This window comes from Aedes albopictus, chromosome 1, assembly GCF_035046485.1.
Source record: "Aedes albopictus strain Foshan chromosome 1, AalbF5, whole genome shotgun sequence".
Taxonomy (NCBI): domain Eukaryota; kingdom Metazoa; phylum Arthropoda; class Insecta; order Diptera; family Culicidae; genus Aedes; species Aedes albopictus.
The window spans coordinates 257,876,634-257,898,587 of NC_085136.1; the positions used below are offsets into that span (position 1 = coordinate 257,876,634).

Sequence of the window (21,954 nt, forward strand, 5' to 3'; positions counted from 1 at the left end):
GCATACCTTTAATTCATAATATTCCAATAGATCACTGATTACGCTTGTAGATCAGATGGCTCCATGGATTTCTCGAATACTCCTATACAATCATAGAGCCCACCACTTGATAGAACATAGATACCTGAGGCTGTAAGAGCATGAACATTATTTATAATGCTCTTAGATTCAAATAGTAGCTCTCGTAGATTCGCTGACCCTTACGCAAAGAGGTTCTTGGTAGATCTGATGACCTATGCTCAAGGAAGTTCATGGAAATTCTCAAACTGACACTACTTAACAAAACATAATTACATAAGGTGGAGCGGACCTGGTGTGATGGTTAAAACACGTGACTATCACGCCGAGGACCTGGGATCGAATCCCACTCCCGACAAACTCGCAAAATGTGAGTTCTTCCTTCGGAAGGGAAGTAAAGCGTGGGTCCCGAGATGAACTAGCCAAGGGCTAAAAATCTCGTTAACACAGATAAAAAAAAATACATAAGGCTGTGTAAGCATAAATTTCATTGATAATGCTCCAATAGATCACTACTGATTACACTTGTAGATTAGATGGCCTAAACTCCAAGGAATTATCGGATAATCCCATACAATCATAGTACTTAAAATTTGATAGAACAAAGATGCCTGAGGCTGTGTGAGTATGAACCTTATTCATAATCGTAATTGATGCAAGCTCTCGTGGATTCGCTAATCTTTATTCAAGGGCAATAGCTGATTCAATGTATGTATTTTGGTCATGATGCTCTTAGAGACAACCAAATACGTTGGTAGATTCGATGACCTATATTCAAGAGAATTCCTGGGGGTTCTGAAACAGAAAATAAACTCACCACTTGACAGCACTTAGTTGGATAGGGCTATGCAAGAGTTAATTTCATTCATAATGCTCCAATAGAGCACTAATTACGCTAGTAGATCGGATGGCCTAAACTCCAAAGAGTTCTCGGATACTCTAACCCTTAAATACTTAGGTAAAAATTTGATGCTGTACAAACGTTTTTTTTCGACTATTTTAAAGCAGTATTAAATAATATAATCATTTATTCAGCCCCTTAACATCTAATTTTGGTGATTTTATTCAACCTTTGGCTGATATGAGGTTCATTGAAAGGCTGATTTGAAGCTGAATATGCACTTAATCTGCAATCAACAAAATGTATTTAGATGAGAAACATACCATTAATCAGAAGATGGAAGCTCCAAAAAGAACTCGAAGAGGGCTCCCAGAAGCAGCTCCTGCATAAATCTCAGCAGGACCTCCTGTAGGAACCGCTGAAGCAACTCATGTAGGAATCTTGGAAAGAATCACGAAATAAATCCCTGGTTGAATCGACGAAAAATACCTGGAAAAATCCCAGAAGAAACTCCTGGTGGAATGAATTTGTATGGAATCCCTGGAGGACTCCGGAAAGAGCTTCTCGATGAATCTCGGCAGAAAACTCAGAAGGAACTCTCAGAGGAAACTCTGGAAAAAAAAAACCTGGGAAAGTTTCTAGAAGAAACTCATGGAAAAATCATAGAAAATATCCTGGAGGAATCCTCATAAAGAGGGATCCTCAGAAGGTAGAACCCCAGAAGTAACCTATAGAGAAATCCCCAAAGCAACTCCTCGAAGAATTCCACGAAGATCTCCTAGAGGAATCACACAAGAAACTCCTGAAGGAATTTCAGAAAGAGCTCTCCGAGAAATTTCAGGTGGTACTCCTGGAGGAATTGTCAAGGAAATTAATTTTAAACTTAAACTCCCACAGAAATCATAGAAGGATTTCTTTCTTGACGCGTTCCTGGTCTCATGCAGGATCTTTTTCTGAGATTATATCAGTAGCTCCTTCTGAAATTCCTTCCGAGATTCTTCCAGAAACTTCTCTAGGAGTTCCGTCTGGGATTTTTTTCTTTTTTTTTTTGAGACTCTTAGGATTCCATCACGGGTTTCTTCCGGAGTTCCGGATTCCTTCAAGATGTTCTTCTTGGATGAACCAGAAGTTAAAGAGTTCAAGAACTCTAGAGTTTATTTTGGGATCCCTAGGAGTTCCTTCTAGAATTCCTCACGGAGTTAATTTCAGGTTTTTCTTCTTTTTATGGTTTCTTCTTCATAGATTATTCATGTGTTGATTCCTCCAGAAGTTCCAGGAATCCTCCAAGATTGTTTTTAGATTATTCATAAATTCCTTCTGCAAACATTCCTGGGCTTCCTTCTGGGATATCTCCAGCCATTTTGTCTAAAATTCGTCCAAGAGTTCTTCAGTAATTCCTCCAGGAGTTTTTTTTTCTGGGATATCTTCAGGAAATGTTTTTGAAATTCCTCCTGGAACTCCTTCCTGGATTTTTCCAAGACCACTTTCCTGGATTCCTCAAGAAGTTCCTTCACGAATTTTTCCCCAAATTTCTTCTGGGATCCCTCCAAGAAATTATTCCGGGATTGTCTCCGGAAATCCTTCAGAAGTTCCTTCCCAGGTTGCTTCAAGAAATCATTCCGGGCTTCTTCGGAAATCGCTTCCCAGAATTCTTCAGGAATTTCGTTCAACATCCCTTCAAGAACTTCTTGCTGGTTTCTTTTACGATTTCTTCCAGAATTTCCTCAGAATTCCTTCAGGAATTCCTTCCGAATTTCCTCGAGGACTTCCCTGTTGTCCGTGCAGAGGTGCATGACGGGTCTTTTCTATCCACATTCTATGGGATGGTTGCTGATATGGATTATTTTCCATGTCATGTTTTCTGTTCTATAAAATGGTTTTCGTCTAAACGTCGCTTTGTAGTGTGATTTACAAATGTCAATTTCTTTTCTTTTCGCCGAGATCTGATGGCCGTTAAACCAAGTCAGATCCCCTAAGAATCGCATAGGCGTCATAGTCCCAATACACCGAGGTTCTATTTTTGATCACTGTAAACACAATGATGCATGTGCAAACAAATTGACAACTGTTTTCGGTTTTATTTTGTTTTGGAGATCGACTTTCTCTCCTCTCAATAGCTCAATATCATCATCGTTTGGCTTGTTTTGGCCTTGAAAACTGTCGAAAGTGATCAACTCATGCAACGACAAAGTTTGTGTAAATATGAGCTCACACAGTACGCTGACTGGCTGCTGCGCCGCTGTCTACGGGCTATCAAAACAAATCATTCAAACCAAGCGAGCGAGTACCATGAAGCTCTAGTTCTGCAGCACATCAAGCAGAGCATGCAGGATGTCTGCCAGGGGAGCGTGTGTGGAGGACGCAGCCAAGATGGACCAATAAATATGTTTGTTCGCGAGTTGAATTCGCACATGCTCATCATACGCCCCGGGGTCGACCATCCGTTCGTCTATCAAATGATGTCGCAAATCTTCCCGCGCACCTGCACGCTGCACCGCTGGCGTTGTATCGTTGTCACATGACCACGAATAACTTCGGGATGTGATGAGAGCTGCATATTTGTCAGCAGGTATCACCGCGCGCCGGGTAAATTCGTCTCAAAATTGGTTCTGTTTTTGATACCTGTCTATGGGATTTTTAGATTTTCCATTGCTAATGTGAATTTACGCTTCTTTGAATGAAAATCAGAACTTGTTCTTTCAATTGTGCACCACAGTGTAGCTATGTGAGCTGTATTTACATTCACGATCAAATTATTTTAGTACATTTTTGTACTCTATTGAAATTGTGTCAAATTTCACACTTAAGGAATAATCTAATTGATGAAAAGCAATGGTGATCGTTCACGGGTTAGGTGCTAAATTCCGGAGTGTGCTAACTTTGGACCGAGTTTTCTTTCCGATAGGGCATCCGATTTGGCTGCGATTGTGCGGGAAAACTCGATCCATGTGACAGTAACAGGTTCTGCCGAACCACACTGGTTGAGTACACTGTAACTATTGAGTCCCTACCCTGAAGAAGGTCGCAAACGGACCGAAACGTAGGACAAAATAAAATAAAAGCGTTTTGATTTTGTCAAGACTGAGAAGCCACAAAACATCAGTTTCCAACTACAGTCGAGCACACCAATGAATAATCTAATAGTTATATTTTTTTTTCGTATTAACAATTTTAAGTTAAGTCAATTATATATCTCTTTCGTGACGAACCAATACAATTGTGCTGTTGAGCAACAACAGTTTTGCGTAATTTTTTCAACTGTTAAGTCTTTGATTTACCTGATGTAAATTGTTTTATATATTGAGCCATTACATATACTTGCATGTGTGCAAACAAACTTTTGTTTACGTTGTGTGTGAGATTTGTCACAACAAGTTGAATAAAAAGTAAGCAAAAACGGTAAAACATGAAAAAGTTTTATCTGTCGCAAATTTTTGTTTTTTTTTTATTTATCTAGGTGGACAAAACTACGAATCGAAAGTTAAAGAGTAGTTCTCCTTCTTCTTCTTTATGGCTCTACGTCCCCACAGGGACTTGGCCTGCCTCGCTTCAACTTAGTGTTCTTTTTGAGCATTTCCACAGTTATTAATTGAAAGGCTTCCTTTGCCTGCCATTGCATGATTTTGTATATTGTGAGGCAAGTACAATGATACACTATGCCCAGGGAGTCGAGAAAATTTTCCCGACTGGAACGGGAATCGAACCCGCCGTCTCCGGATTGGCGATCCATAGCCTTAACCACTAGGCTACCTGGAGAGTAGTTCTTGCAAATGCCAAAGAAAAAGTGTTGATTTATTAAAAAGTCTGAGAGTTTTGGAGAGCCAAAATTGAGCAATTTGTATGGAAATTTCAGTTTTTTGCTCCCCGTCCCGAAAGGGATATGGACGACACTCGGAAGATATACAGTGTGTTCTAATTCTAGAGTCAATGTTGAACTGAGCGATTTTGGTCCCCTGGGGTCCATTGGACCCCACAACACGAATGATCGTATCTTGTGATCGTCACTTCCTAGAATAATGCTGTCTTCGACAAAATTGTTCAATAGACCAAGGGAAGTCTTATGACGAACAAATTGAATTGGAATTAGCCCGGTAGATGGCGCTAGTGTGTATTCAAATTATGGATTAAAAGTTAAATTTAGCTTGAATATCTTGAGATTGTGAATGTATAGAAAGTTTGTGTCTTCGGCAAAAGTGTTCAATACATCAAGGGCTATTTGGTAATGAAAATTATTTTAAAGTTTTCCTGCAAAATGGCGCTAATTAGTTCGTATATGCCCCGCAACCTAGAATCCCGAGTGACAAGCGTCTTCAAATAAGTACACTTCTTTTGAAGTGAATATCTTGAGAATAACACAATATAATTACATTCTGTTCACAACACCAATACTTCCTATTTATTGGATAATTTACTTCAGAATTGACTCACCCGAATAACTCCAGGAATTCCTTCCAAAATTTCTGAAGGAACTCCTCCCAGGATTCTTTCAGAAATTAATACAGGGATTCTTTCAGTAATTCCTCCCGAGGCTCCTCCAGAAGTTCATCTGGGAAATCCACTTAGAAGTACTCCGGAAATTACTCCCGAGACTGCTTCAGTAATTCCACCAGGGATTCAACTAGAAATTCGTAAAAGGATTCTTCCACAAATGCTTCCCGGGATTCCTCCATGAATTCCTCTCAGGATGTATCCAGGAATTCCTCTCCGAATCGTCCCGGGGTTTCTTCAGAAATTGAAATTTCTCCAGGGATTCCTTCAGGAATTCCTCCCGAGATTGCTTCAGGAATTCCTCCCGGGATTCCTCAAAGAATTCTTCCCGGCATTCATCCAGGAATTCCTCCCGGGATTCCTTCAGGAATTTCTCCCGAGATTCTCCAGAAATTTCTCCGAGATTCTTCCAGGAATTCCTTTCGGGATTCTCCAGAAATTCCTCCCGGAATTCCTCCAGGAGTTGCTCCCGAGATTCCTCTAGGACTTTCTCCCAGGATTCCTCCAGGAATTCCTCCCGGGATTCCTCCAGGAATTCCTCCGGGAATTCCTCGTGAAATTCCTTCCGGGATTCCTCCAAGGCATACAATTTGAATGCTAACTAGCACCACCATGTCATTCCTTTCTATTCCTAGAGTTCCGAACCAAACGGCACATCAATTTAAAACCTTGATCTACCCTACGCATATCTAGATAAGTTTTGTATTCACCACCGACAACAGCGTGGGAACTTTGCGATAGCAGCGTCACCATGATGTTGCCACTTGTGTTGCCATTTCAAATGACCGTTGAATTCCTTACACAGTTTTGAAAGTCGACTTGGATGTCTGTTCTCTGTGCTTGTATGGAACGTTCTATGCAAGCATCATAATTAAGCCATCCTGTTATTTCACAAAGCGATGGAAAAATAAGTAGATTATGTTCGAGGTATATATCCTATATTCTGTAATATAGACACTACCCGAGCAAACGACATGAATGCACCTTCTGATGTAAAGTGTCGAAAATAAACAAACAAATAAACAAACAAACTACCCGAGCAAAGTCCAACAACAAAATTACAGCAAATCGAAAACATGTGTTGTATTCAGCAACAAATTGATATCACATTTTGATATCAGTTTATCTTTACTCAATTTGATTTCAAATTTTATTTGCAGATTGCTGTCATTTTACATTAATGCAAATGTTTAGTGTTAGAATAGTTTTAACTCTTTTGAGTGATCGTATAAGATGTTGCATAAGATGCTAAAGTGGAGGCGATATGCGTACATTTTATATGCGCCTAAATGGAGGCATGCACGCATATGGCCTCCACTTTATCATCTTAAGCAACATCTTATACGATTACTGGTTGTATGGGCTGTCAATTCGTTTAGCCAAATGAGATTTACGGAACGATTTCGATAACGACAGTGGGTTGTGTGACGTCATTTTCTATTAGTTTAAACTAAATTCACTATAAAACACTCTAAAATTGCGTTATTCAACTATATCTCCGCAAGTCTGTAGATTCTCTAATGTCTATATTCTGTAGGTCCATGTCCTGCCAAATAACTTATCCGTAGACACCTTCTCTATAAATAATAAGCTTCCCGCACCAGCGCCTCCTAATAGGAGGGACCGTTTCAAATGGCTCATCATCTCCAAATGTTTGACTTACCAAACAACTAAGACACCATTTTTTTTTAAGAAATCAGGATCCTGAGCTATATGATATATAAATTTTGCATGCTCACTAGCACTGCCTAGTGGTGGAATATCGAATCAAACGGTCCATCATTTGTAAGTTCTTGACCAACCAAACAACTTTGCCGAAGACTATATAAGTAATTAGGCTCCTGAGATTTAAATCTCATAAATTTTAATAGTTTTACGTCTGTTTGTCTCTGATTCCGCTTTGGGTTCATTCAAATATTACGTAATGCAAAATTTGACAATTTTAGAGTTCCTCTCTCCCCCGCATAACAACTTATGTATGGGAAATTTTGAATGAAACGTAACACGGCGCACCTCCTCCCACCCCCTTGCGTTACGTAATATTTGAACGACCCCCTTTGATCCGCCGGATATATATGTCTACCCGTCTACAGCAGTGCGATTTACCCTATTGTTTCGGTGCGTCTTGTCCGCTTGTTTTTTTTTTTTTTATTCCTGTTCGGGTGCGACCAGTTTTTAGATCTATTGTGACATTACCCGTATCCTTAGTGTAGTGCATGTCGCATTACTCAATTGCCATTGAGGGGCAATAAAGTATCGATTTTGATACAGTTTTTGTTTTGTTTTCTTAGAAAACAAAACAAGAGTACTGATATTGGCCATGCATCGGAAACCTAGCATCACCCTTGTTTTACTGCTAAATTCTCCCCAGTAAGAAGTTTAGAACCCGGGTTTTAACATTAGCAGCAATACCATTCCAATACCTTGCATACCAGCACTTACCTGTCTTTGAAGAGTTAGTACATACATGGATCCCTAACCCGATTTGATGTCCTTTGCATTAAGTTTAGCCTCGAACGGTGAGGTTTTTAACTATCTGCAAAGTAAAGTTGGATACCTTAGTTTTATTCAGAGACCGTAAGCCACCACGATACCAGTGACAAGGACTAAATACTATGATTCCTTGAATTGCCAGAACGCTTATTCCAAAATTGGAAAAGTAGGACGACACTAGGTTTCGGTAGATTTTACTCCGTAACGCAACACGAAAAGGCGATCTACCCACGTTACGGGCTCCGTTAACGATCGAGCATCTTTGAAACCCCCTCAATCATTCATCCATCAGCACGGGTCGCCTGACACCTTGGATTGGGGTTCCCTGTTTGGTGGACTTTTACCCCCGGAACAGGGGGTCCGTAGTGCTATTCTAAGCCGGCAGCTACACGGGCATGTCCGCTTGTTTAGATACGTTATATCCTATTGATAAGGAGCATTTTTGAATGCCTAGTTCCACCTAGCGGAAACTTCCCGAACTAAATTGTTAATCACTAGATAGTCCTTGACTTTCCCAACATCTTTGCTGAAAACATCATCCTTTCAAAAAGTAAGGATCACGAGATACGCGAGAATATATGTTGGGGTCCAATGGACCCCAGGGTCCCAAAACGGACCTTCATTAAGGTATCCTTTTGAGGGCATCATGTTCATTTAATTCCATTTGTCTCGAGTTCGCCGAAATTCGCTGGTGCTCTAGAACAGCCATGGGAAGTAGAGGGGTTTTTTTTCTTTATTATAGAGTTTTCAGACCCTACAGCTGCTTCACCTTAGTAGAGGGTTAAAAAAAAGAAAATTAAACCTGTCCCGATCATTCTGTCTATCCCCTCTAGATTGTTCTTTGTTTTACAGATTTTTGAGCTTTTGTACAGCTTACATACGTTTAGTACAATATGCAAATGTCCCACTCTTCCCTCTGATCAATACTTCATTTTTACGGATAGCCTCAGCTCCATAGAGGCTATTCGTTCAATGAGGCCGGTGAAGCACTATGGAAGGCGATATTTATGACCGACAAATCGCCTTTGAAGAATTTTTCTCTATTGCTCGTCAACAAGCCTTGATCAGTAGGCAACAAAAATGGGATGGTGGAGATTTGGGCAGTCGGTTACATTCCATTCTCCCGCAGGTGTCGAAGAAACCGTGGTTTAAGGGTTTGGACATAGGTCGAGATTTTATCAAGGTAATGTGTCGGCTTATGTCCGACCACTTTTCTCTTGGCTCGCATTTCTATCGAATAGGGTTCACAGATAGCAATCGTTGTAGCTGTGGTGCAGGCTATCAGGATATCAACCATGTTGTGTGGGAATGTCCCGAATACGGTATTGCCAGATCCGATTTATGTGCATCCCTAAGGACCCAAGGAAAACCAGAAAAGGAAGACATTAGAGATGTTCTGGGTAAGCTGGACCTAGAATACATGAAGCTCGTTTACGAAGATTTAAGGAAAATTGATGTAGTTGTTTGATCCCTTGTTATCGCTTTGGTTGTCCACCTCGTTCCCCCCTCGAAACCCGTTTGTTTCGTTACAGGTCGTTTGTCCACTCTTCCTTTGACCAGCAGCGAACGCCTAAACTCTACGCTGCTGAATGTCAAAGGAAAGTACCTATAATCCCATCCCTTCCAAAACAATTTCTGTTACCCCTAATCTCGACCAAACCGCGAGTTTTACGGTTCCCCAAAACTAACATAATGTATAAGAAAACAACACGAAATTGTAAAAATAAGAATTTCAAATGAACTTGGCTCCGTTATGCCTAATGGCGCATGAGCCTTCAATAAATGATTAAGTAAAAAAAATATGCAAATGTTTTTGTTAGCGAAGTTATTTATTTTATAGATACTGACACTCAAGTTGTTCAGTACTCGTCGTGTCTTAATCTATGTGTATTGTCTCTTTTTCAATCACCATTTTTTTCGATATTTGACCTTTCTGTATAGTGACAATTACAACCACAACTACACACACCACAGCACCGGTTTGATTGATGATCCATCAAACGCCATCTGATGGAAAAGCTGTGCCAACAACAGTTGCGGCTGCACTACTAAACTTAACCGTTTTCAAATTAAACGCTGTTTTGTTTTGCATTTCTACCGGTTGAAAACGTCCGCCATCGATCGGATGTGGGTGCCAAATTTTTGAAATTTCAAGATTTTGACTCAGCTCTCCGCAGCACGGGATGATCCATATGGAATGACGCTACAACGGGAATAATCTGTTCCATTTGAGTGGAATTCGAAATATGCAATTTATCAACTAATAAGAGTCAAATTCTTATTCGGTTTCTATGTTGAATGCCAAATACTCCTAGCGGCATAGCGTGGATTGTCATCACGGTTGTTCATTCCGACACTAATCGAGCCATTTGCCTGGCAGCTGGTGAGGTGTTTTCATGAAATCCCGAGCAGAAGAAATGAGTTATATGATATCAAACTCTGGTATGCAAAATCCAATGGCTACAACCTGAGCAAGGAATTGAATTGCCCTGCATAAGAGGCAATATTTCATGAGCTGATAACTTGTGTATTTTCTACGAATACTAGCTGAATAATTCTTTGATTTTTCCTTTTTTTTTTTATTCCATGTCGGGTTTTTCCATCATTGCGACCATTTTTTGTTTTTTTTTTTTATCTATTGTGATATGATTTTTACTTACAGAGATGTTTTAATAAAAGATTGATACCCCTAGCTAACAGTGTTCAATACCCAGCCAATCAGTGTTGGTAAAATCAAACTCAAAGTTGACTCATGAACCGCTCCTGCGTGAGCAAACTCGCGCGCGATACTGAATCATTTTCTCACGCGCGAGATTTTCATGCAAAATCTCACTCTCACGAGTCAAGCGCCGAAATCTCGTTCGCTTGTAAAACGAACCCAAATCAACTTGTACGGCATTCAATGTTATTGTACGCTAGATTTGCTTTTGTTCTATCATATAATCCTAAAAACTTTGATGTAAATAATAAGAACACCAACAAATGAAGCAATGAGTGAAATCGCGAGTCAACTCATGCTTGATTTTTTCGGTAGTATCAAACTCACAGTCAAGAATCGCGTGTGAAACAACTCAACCATGAGATTTGAGAATTTGAGTTTTTACCAACACTGCAGCCAATAACTCGTTGAGGTATTATTGTTGGTAACTTAATACCTGCACAATACCAAAAAATATGTTCAATACCAGGATAACTTTCCAATGCCCCAATTTGGTATGCTGTAGTTATTTGCGCGTTATTTTGCTCCCCGAGCCGAAGCCAATACCTGGATAACAAGAGCTGTTATGTAGAGGAAAATTACCAAAACAAATATTAAAATTTAGTTAAATGGCGAATGAATAATAAATTGTTCATTGATTTGCCATTCAACTAAGATGTTTTGTTATACCTTTTTTGTATTTATTTGTGTTATTTTACATCCTATATTAATAACATATCTTGGCACACCGAAAAATAGCTTGTAATATCGCATCACTTCAGATGCACATGCCGGGCATAAAAAAATAACAAAAAAGGATCAAATTTTGCAATTAAAAATGAATAGCTTAATGATAAAATGTGTTATTGATTTGTTGGAAATAACAGCTAAAAGAACAAAAAAGGTAACTGACTTCGAACCGGAAAATAACTCAATAATAACTAGCGATGATAACGATGGTAGAGGTCAAGTACTGACGATCAAAACGTGATATTGGTTTGATTGAGATAAGAGATAAAAGTACTGAAAATAATATCAAACATTTGTTCTTGAACCTTCTTACCAATAACAAAATTTGATATTTGAAGATCAATCAAATAGCTCACTGCTATTGGTTAGATCTTACCAAGAGCTAAAATTTAGCTCTTTAATGTGCTATGATGACGATGTCACAGGAGTAAAATTAAGTTATTATTTTCAGTACTTATACCTCTTATCTCAAACAAAAAAATATTACTTCCTCCATATCAAAATTTTCTATTATTGCGCTTTTTTTCCTTTGCTCGGGTAAGAACAAATCAAGGGCAAAATATGTTTAAATGTAGAATAACTGAATCAGTTGTTATCGAGTTATTCAGAGCAAAGTAAGTACAAAATAAGTTATTAAAAAAAGCATAATTGTAACATAAAAGCATAAAAGTAGCATATTGTCATGGATTCGTACACTAATCTACTGATTGAGAGGCATAGCCTCATTCTCAGTGCTATCATGGTTTTTTACTCATGGTTTCCACAAATTTCTGCGCCTCCTATAACTACTTGTATGTTACGATCCCAAGCAAATGACTTCACTATTGCGCCTAATTGAGAATCATTATGGGTACCCCTTCATGCATTAATATTTCACGAAATTTCGCTGTAATTATCGTGAAAGGGACTGATGGAAGAGTTCCTGAAAGTAACCTTGGTAGATTTTAAGACCGAATTCCTGGAGTAATTTCTGAAGGAATCCAGGGATCAATGTTGGTAGACATCCATAGAAGATTTCTATGGACTAGGAATTCTTCAATTGGGAGGAGTATTGTCAGGGGCTTTTGAAGGAATCTCCAGAGATATTTCCAAAAGAATCGCTGGAAGAATTTTTGAAGTAATCTTTGCAAGAATTTCTAAAGGAGTTTGTGGAAGAATTTCTCAGAAAGAATTACCGATTCCTGAAAACAATCTATAGATTGTTTCCCATGGTAACTTTCATAGAGGTGTTTTAGGTTTTTATCGAAAATTCCGAAAAAAAAACTAGAGGAAATTCTGAAGAAACCCATGGAAGATGTACTGAAATACTTGAGAAATCAGTCGGAAATTATCCGAAAGGAATTGCTGAAGGATTTTCTTGGAGCAATATCAAAGGAAATCTAGGGAAGGTTTAATGAAAAGTTCTTACGTTGATTTCTGAGGTAATTGCTAGAAAACTAAAGGAACTAAGAATTTTTCAAAATAATCATTTGAAGTTTCCTGAATGATTTAACGGAGTAATCTTCGAAGGCATTCCTGAGCAGAATGTTTTTAAAATGCTCTGTGAGATTTAGAGAATGATTCGCTGGAGGATTGTTTTCTGCCAGTTTTTAAATGAAGCATTCGATATTTTTTGGAGGAATCTTTCAAAAATTATTTGAAGGAATCACTAGAGAATTTCTGAAAAAAATCATGGAATAATTTCTGAAGCAAGACTTTCTAGAACAATCTGTTGAGAAGTTTTGAAAGAACAACAAGTAAAATATCTGAATTAATTCCTGTAGATAATTATAGAAATTTCTAAAAAAAATTTCCAAAAAAAATTTTTGATAGATTTTTTAAAGTTTTAAATTTTTTAATTAATTTTACTGGGCATGATTGTGCTACTTTCATCTAATCGGGTCGGAACGCGAACCTGGTTGATTGCTTGTGGCAACGCCCGCCCAAAAACAGGTGCACGCCTAATGGGAATGAATTGTCGGAATGGCTCATGCTGACTGTGATCTGCCCGTCCGTCCAACTGTTGTTGCTGATGTTTGGTTGGCATGTAAATAGAGTTAATTTGAATCGGCTCTAGATGCCACTAAGGAAGAGTCTGCTCCGCAAATCTAACGTAGAGAACACTTGAAACCGGCGCGACAGCGTCGCTCTCAATGTACCCATCATTTGAATGGGTACCTATTATGTGAACGAGGTTCTGCGGAATTCGTGCGTGAAATTCACACTTTTCGTGTCATCCGACGCAACTCACGCGGCGCAGGTTTCCACTGATGTTGCATAAAGTTGGTGACATTTAGAATGTTCGTAATTCTACGTACGTAACTACCTAATCCGTCTGGCAAACATAATGCAGGCGGACAGCAGTCTAGCCAAAGCAGTACAGTGTTGTGTAAGCTAACTTTTGATTGTGTTTTACGCAAACCAAATCCCCATTTCTAATTTTCAAAATACATGGAGGGTATTGGTAAATGTTGTGTTCCTGCAGAACTCGATATGCTTCGTTTCACGACCAATCCTTCTCACCCATCGCATTAGGAAAATTTTCGATTGAAAAACATTAACCAACATGATGAGAATGATCGAAAAAGATTTCTTTCCCATAAGTGGCACGTTTCTGGTAGACATTAGTGCAAAATCGCGTTCCCAATCAGAATGTTCACTTTTCAACACCTGCTTTCCTCTGGAAAGCAATATGTGAATAAATAAATAATTTCTGTTTGAGCTATCCAGTTGAGAGCTCCGTTTTGGCCTCCAATGGAAGAATGTTTCTAGCGTGGCCTTCATGCAGAAAGATTGTGAAACGAGAGTGATACATTCCACCTGTTTGGATTTTGGAATTTTTCTGCTGTAGCAATCCGGCTTATGCACCAAATAATCAAATAATTCAACAAACTTGTACATCACAATAAATAAGAGAAAACGGGAGATGTTTACCATCGACAAAAATTGGAAAATTCTCAAAAGGAGTTATCTTTTTCAAAGAAATGACCTCTGGAACTTCTAAGAATTCCAGTAATTGTAAAAATTACTTCCAGAAAATCCAGAAAATTGCTGTCAGTAATTCCAGAGACTCATCTCAGAAACATTGTAAGACTACTGTTAGGAATTTCGGAATGTTTCTCCCCAAAATTCCCGAGCATTAAAAAGTTTCGAAAAATTCCGAGAATTTTTAAAATTACTCTCGAAAACTTAGGAGAGTATTCTTTTAAGAGCTTATGGAGATTTTTGCTAGAATACTCATTTATTCAAAAATCACGGAGAATTCCTGGGATTTTCCCTCAAGAGCTCCAGAGTATCCTACTCAGCAAAAACGAAGGGTTCTTTTCCAGAATTCTAAAACATTACCCACAGAAACTTTGAAGAACTCATCTAAAAAATGCGAATAAATTCTTTGAGGATTCTCTAAGAATTTTGCCCTTGAAAATCGGACATTTTTTTTTTCTAGATTCCAGAAAATTGCTGTCAGTAGTTCCAAACAATTACTCTCAGTATTTTCGGAGAATTGTTCTCTCAGTTTCTTTCAGAACCTTCGTGAAATCTCTCCTAGGAATTACGGCCAATTCTACTTAGGAATTCCAACGAATCTAATAGTTTCTCTCTAAAATAGCTTCGAGTTTCTCTCGAGAAATAAAAAAAAAATCTGAAAAACTTCTCACAGTAATTTTGAAAGTTTACTCAGGAATTCTGTGTAATTCAAGAATCTCGAAATTCATCTCAGGAAGTCCGAAAAAATGCACTCTGAGTTTCTATGGTAATGCTCTCAGGAAATCCGAAGAATAGTGCAACTTCTTAACCGTATAACCGCACCTTTCTGTTGCGTAAGGGTTCGATTTTCACTCTATGGGGTAAAACATTTAGCAAGAAATGCTTTCTCCTCATATCTACTATGACTGAAAAGGGTGCCCTTATGTTATTTCTTACCATTTCTTTTTAGCAATTTCTTAGTAAAACTCCGAAAAATGTGTCTTTATTTTGGAGAATCACCTCTAAAACCACCGAAGAATCCCTCCTCAGTAATTCCGAAGAGGAATGCCTAAGAATTATTTTCTGGAATTTCGTCGAGCTTCTTTCAAAAATTTTTAAACAGGAATTCTACCAGTAAATAACAAGAGTTGTAAGAGTTCCCGCAGGAGTGCCAAAGAACTGCTCTCAAGAATTCTGAAAAATCACAACAAGGAGTCCGGCGAACTTCTGTCGATAGTTTCCTTGAGTCCTCATTAGGAAATCAGTCTAATCACCTTGAGGAATATCGACTTCTATCCTCCAAGAATTTTTGGAGAAGTGCTTTCAGAAAATAGAAATACATTGCTCTCAGTGATCATGACGATGTTTGTTAGTTTCACATGTTGATATGATGTTTTAGGAGCATTCTCCTCAATTATTCTGACGAAATATTTAGAGTTCAGTCGAAATCCTAAAAATTGATTCCTTTCAGAAATTCTGACTCAATCCACTAAGAAGGCATTTCTATGAATTCATCTACGAAATTTCAGCGCAGGATATGTCTTGGGAAATTCGGCACATAGCTCTTTGGAATGCCAACAAAATGTTTCACGAAGATTTCTTATGTATTTCCAAAAACTGTTGCGAATGCTTCTCAAAAATGTTGGAGAATTCCTATTTGCAATGGCAATTTACTTTTCACAAAAAACCTCAGCGTTTCCGACTATTACTTATTTTAAATTCCTACGAATAACTTTTTGGCATACGAAACCAAGATTTTTTTAAGAAATCTTTGTAGAAATTCCGATGGGAATTTCTGAGGGAATTTATTTAAAAACTTCTTAGGATTTTATTTTATTTTTTTCGACAATTTTTTATGGAAATTCATTAAGAAATTTGTTTGGAAAACTCTTGGGCAAATTCCCTTGGGAACACATTCAGAAACAATAGCCAAAACAATTTCCAAAAGAAATTGTGTCGAAATAAAAAAAAAATGCTTAGATCAATTTCCAAAATAATTGCCGAAAACATTGTTTTATGTTAGTGAATTTTAACTTACTACTAATTCAGCCGAAGAAGTTTCCAAACCAGTTGTCAAACAATTTTACAGAGGAATAACCGAAACAGTTTCCAGAAAAAAAAATCACTGGAACCCCAAAAGGCATTCCTGAATTTATTACCAAAAAGTTATTGAATAAAATTCCAGAAAACCCCACCGTAATTGCTGGATCAAATCCTAGGAAATACCAATGGAAGTTTCCAAAACATTTCCAGAAAAAAATAATTTGCCAAAAAAATTGTCGAATGAATTGACACTGGAATTTCTGAAACAATTATCTAATAAATTTCCGTATGAATCGCTAAAGAAGTTCCCAGAAGAGCGTCAAGAATAGTAGGTCATTGTGAAGGATAATGGTTTCGGCTAAATTGCTCAGAGGAGTAGAAATTTTCAGTATTTTTTTTAAATAAATTTCTTGAAAATTCCGCTGGAAATTTCTCAGAGAATTTATTTGAAAACATCCAAAGAATTTGCTCAGTAATTTTTTGAAACAGTTTCTAGGGAAGCTGCTTTGGAAATTCTCAAGGTGATTAATTCAGCAATTCCTCTTATTTTTTTTCGGTTAATCCGTTGGGAACTTATTCTGATATTTATTTATGAACTGCTTCGGCTACTATTTTGATAAATTCTCTGGCAATTGACTTGGGCACTGATTCAGTACATTTTTCGGCCATTTTTTTCAGGAATTATTTTGATAATTTCTCAGCAACACCTTTGAGAACTGCTTTTTCTTTTTTCGTCGAACTCCATCGGTAATTCTTTAGGAGATTTCTTTGGCAATTCTTAAAAAAAATCTTCCTCAATTTTTCGACATTTCCATTGAACATTTTTCCAATGATTCTATTGCAAACTGTTATTTGTGACAAAATATTTGGATGTTCTTTTGATAATTTTTAACAATTTTTTGAAAAAAAAACATTTTTTTAAAGCTTATCTAATTTTTATACTTTCTTCGGCAAATAAATTGGTTAAACTGACAAAAATGTCTCAGAATTCTACCGGCAATTTCTTTTTGAATTCTTTCCACAATTCCGTGAGCAGATCATTGGCTACTTTATTGTAATTTCGAACAGATATTCTTTAAGAAATATTTCGAGAATTCCTTTGGACATTCCATAAGAAATTCGTTCGGCAAATTGTACAGGATTTATTTTTAGCTATTGATTTTTTTGGGGAATCCCTTTTGGAAATGTATTTGAAAACTTTTTCGTTTATTTCTTAGGAACGTTTGTGGAAATTTCTCTGTTAATTTCTTCATCAATTTTTTTTTAATTGTTTCAAAAAATCTTCGGTAAATTTATCTCTCAATTTCCTTTGCTATTGGAAATTTCTTTGGCAATTATTTCAAAAATTCTTTTATTCCACTTTACGTGAATCATGGCAACTTTGGATGAATGTCTGAGTACATTAGCAAATATGTGACCTTATGACAAACAGTATAGTGGTACGAGATGTCTACAGGGAACCCATGGAAAGTTTTTTTAAGCAAACAAAATCAGGAATTCCTGAGAAAATTCTGAGAATCTTTCGGATTTTTTTTTATTCCAAGAATTAATATGAAAACTTCTCACACTTTTTGTTCACACATTACGACTTGGATTACTTCAGAAATCCCTACAGAAATTACATTTACATTGAAATTCCTCCAGGGATTCTTTGTTTTCAAGTATTCCATGCAAAATTATTCTAGGAATTTCTCGACAGTTCATTGGTGAATGCCTCTAGCCATTAGTTAGGGCCGCTTTTCTCAAATTTACGTCGTGACCCACCAGCCTCATATGAAATACATGCGTCGGTAAAGATGTTTCAGAAAGGCTGAGTTAGGGACATTATATTTTTTTTAGTAATTTATTTGAAAGTTTGTAAATCCACAATAAAATATCTGATAACAATTCTAAACTAATAGCATATGGAATTCCGAAAGGAATTGTCAAAAGGAATATCCGAAGGAACTACCAAAGGAATAACTAATAAGATAGCTGGTGAAACTACCAAAGAAATTGGTGAAAACAATTCCGTAGGAATTATCTGATCAATTCTGAAAGCTATTGCCAAAAGAAATGACGTAGGAATTAAAAAAAAAATGCCTAGATCAATTGCCAAAATGTTTGCTTAACAAATTTCCAGAGGAAAAACCGAAAAATTTCCGAATAATTGTCGCTGGAACCCCAAAGGACATTCCTCTAAGTATTTGCAAAAAAAAATCGAACAAAATCTCAGTAGAATCTTATTGTTGACTGAAATCGAAGAGAAATTGCTGGAAAAAATCTAACTTCGAAGAAATTCAGCCAAAGGAAATACCATAGTAAATTCTAAAGAATTGACATTATCAGAAAAATTCCAGAGAATTTGTCAAGGGAATCGGTAAATGAAATTACACTACTGGAAGGATGGAATTACATTAACAATTTCCGTAAGAATCGCCGAAGTTTTTTTTAAGGAATTATCGAAGAAGTTTTTAAAATTAATTGCCGTAGAAAATCAGAATTTCTGGAGAACTAACCAAAGAGATTGCCGTAAGAATTCTGAAGGTATATCTAAGGAAGTTTAAATAAATGCCGCAGCCGGAATAGCAGTTGAATTATTTAACTTTTAAAGCAATCGCTTAAAAAACTGCCAGAAGAATTTTCGAAGAAAATTCAGAGGTAATTTCTTAAGGAAATCTTGGCAAATCTTTCACAGCAATAGCGAAATCAATTTTAACAACAATTGCTTGAACAATTTCCAAATGAATTCAAGCAATTTAAAAAGAAATCAAGAATGGAATTGCTGAAAGAGTTTAAATTTAAAAATAACTAAATATTGGAGTATTCCCAAAGAAATTACCGAAAAAAATTGCAAAGCCATTGTCGAAGGGATTCTCGAAAAAACTAGGAGTGGGTAATGTCTGAGACATAACCGCAATGTTGACGTAGGACAAAGGCTGGAAGGACTTTTATATTCTCATAATACAATGTTTGTTGTTATGATAATACAAATGGGTGGACTGATGTGTTGAGTAAAGTTGTTGTGTGATCGCTATCGCTGAACGCATTCATAACCCAACAATCATTTTTGCTGTATAAGAGTAAAACAAATCACTCTTAAGCTAACTTAAGCTCAAGAAGCTGTTATTCAGCTGGTCCGGTTACTTGGGAAGATTTTGAATAGTTCAAGAGTTATTTCGTTTTGAAGAGAAATGATCAATTTACTCTTCTACGAGAGAATTTTCATCGAGCGGATAAAATTATTAGATAATTGAACGGCGTTAGATAGATCCTTTTAATAGAAGATTAGCGTGAAACTCATTCAATAATACGTTGTTTTCATCTGGGAAGAACATATTAGTGGCCGACTTCACTATTGCTGAACTACCAAGCTTTCAGTCTGTCGCTTTTAATTACCGAAACATAACTCTTGAGAAATCATTTTCGCTGATCCTGGAAAAGACCGTTCATAAAACGGAAGATTTTGGCAAGACAATTATTGCATGAATTCATCACGCAATGCGAGTTGATTTTACCCATACGGAATGCGGCCGTTTGCTGTCGTGGATGAGATTTCTGGTGCTGCCACCACGATAGCCGAGAGTCATCGGTGAGTTTGTGTGCTGCTGCCTAGCTGGGAGGTGACATCTCCCTTCTCCTTGACTGATCCAAGGAAAATGACGAAAGTTAACAGAGGAAACAGCTGTTATGCCCCTAGATTAGCAGATGAAGCTCCTCCCATTCGGCGGGCTTTCCAATTTATTCCGTTTGCATGACCCGCCCACATTGTGTCAGACGCTTTAAACGACTAATCAAAGCCGTTCTTTGAGACAATTTCTAATCGAACGGATGAACTAACCGAAGTATTGAAAAGTTAAGATCATTTTAATTCGATAAATATTAGAACGCAACAATGTTTCAGGCACAATTTGTCCGAATAAGATACTAGAACAATTAGAACAATTGAGGCCGGCTATACTGTTGCTAAGTTTTCAGTCTGTCGCTTTTAATTATCCGATTCATAATTCTGGAGGAATCATTTTCGATTTAAGTAATAGAAGATTTCGGCAAGACAATTGAAAATTATCCGCACTGAATGCTGGAAGCCGTCGAAAACTGCCATCGCTTACTGCCGTGGATGAGATTCCTGGTTCTATCAGCTAAATAGCCGAGAGTCGTCGCAGGATTGGTGCGCAGCTGCGGAGGTGACTTTCACTCCCTTTGACTGATCCAACGAAAATGACGGAAGAAAACAGAGGTCACTGCTTTTATTCCCCTTGATTAGCAGATTAGGCTCCTCCCATTTGGCTGGCTTTCCAGGTTATTTCGTCTGCATGACCCGCCCCGAATGCTCCAGACGCATCAAGCAACTAATCAACCGAGAAATGAGCAAATTTTCATTGAACGGATAGAGTAACCAAAATATTGGATAATTTCGATCAGTTTAATTCGAAAAATGTTCAAACTAATTTTAATTAAACAATGTTTCACGCAAAATAGTCCGGATAGAATAATGCGTTGTTAAATTCCGGGTGGAACCATTAGGCCATTAGTGACCGGCTTCATCATTATTGCTGGGCCACCAAGTATTCAATCTTTCACTTTTCAGTTGCACTACACTTTTCTCGTTCGAAGGAATGAAATTAGCTGATTCACAAACTCTTAAGGAATAATTAACGGTGGTCCTGAACATGACCGTTTGATTATTTGACGAGTTTAGGAACGAAATGGCATGAATTTACCATGCCACGCAATGCGTGTTGGTTTTCTCCGTGCTGAATGATAAACGCCACCGAAAACTGGACCGCCGCTTGCTGCCGTGGATTAGAATAATGACCAGTTTCACTATTGCTGGCAACGATGCTCTGTCTTTTGCTTTTTGGTTGCACTACATCTCGATTGATGTTGGAAATTATCCAATTAACTCTTGAAGAATCATTTTCGATGGTCCTGAAAAGGACCGTTTTGAATAATGGACGATTTTGATTCATTCACCATGCCACGCAATGCGTGTTGGTTTTCTCTACGGAGTGCGGAGAATGCTGAACGCCGTCAAAAATTGGCCCACCGCTCCGCTGCCATGGATGCGATTCCAAGTGCTATCATCAGCACGATAGCCGAGAGTCGCTGGGTTGTTGTGCTGCTGCCTTGCCGGAGGTGACTTCCACCTCCAATCTCCTTGACTGATCCAACGAAAATGACGAAAGAAAACAGAGAACAATGCTTTTATACCCCTAGATTAGCAGATAAAGCACCTCCCATTTGGCTGCCTTTGCAGTTTATTCCGTTTGCATGCTACAGACGCTTCAAACGATTAATCAACCAAGAAATGAGAAAATTTTCATTGAACGGCTGAAGTAACCAAAATATGTGGTTGAACCACACTTTTCTCGTTCGATGGAATGAAATTATCTAATTCACAACTCTTGAGGAATAATTTTTGGTGTTTCTGTAAAAGACCGTATGATTAATTGACGATTTTAGGAAAGAAGTGGCATGAATTCACCATGCCACGCAAGGTGTGTTGGTTTTCTCAGTGCTGAATGATGGACGCCACCTGAAACTGCCCCGATGCTTGCTGCCGTGGATGAGATTAATGACCGGCTTCACTCTTGCTGGCAACGAAGTACACCTTTCTCGATCGAGGATTGAAATTTCTTCAATTAACTCTTGAGGAATCACTTTCGATGGTCCTGAAAAGGACCGTTTGAATAATGGA

General features: G+C 37.8%; 1 protein-coding gene across 6 annotated transcripts in view; it reads left to right on the forward strand.

The window, feature by feature from the left end:
• LOC109400433 (filamin-A) overlaps positions 1 to 21,954 on the forward strand; it is a 365,952-nt gene that overhangs the window by 157,736 nt on the left and 186,262 nt on the right. The window lies entirely within an intron of this gene.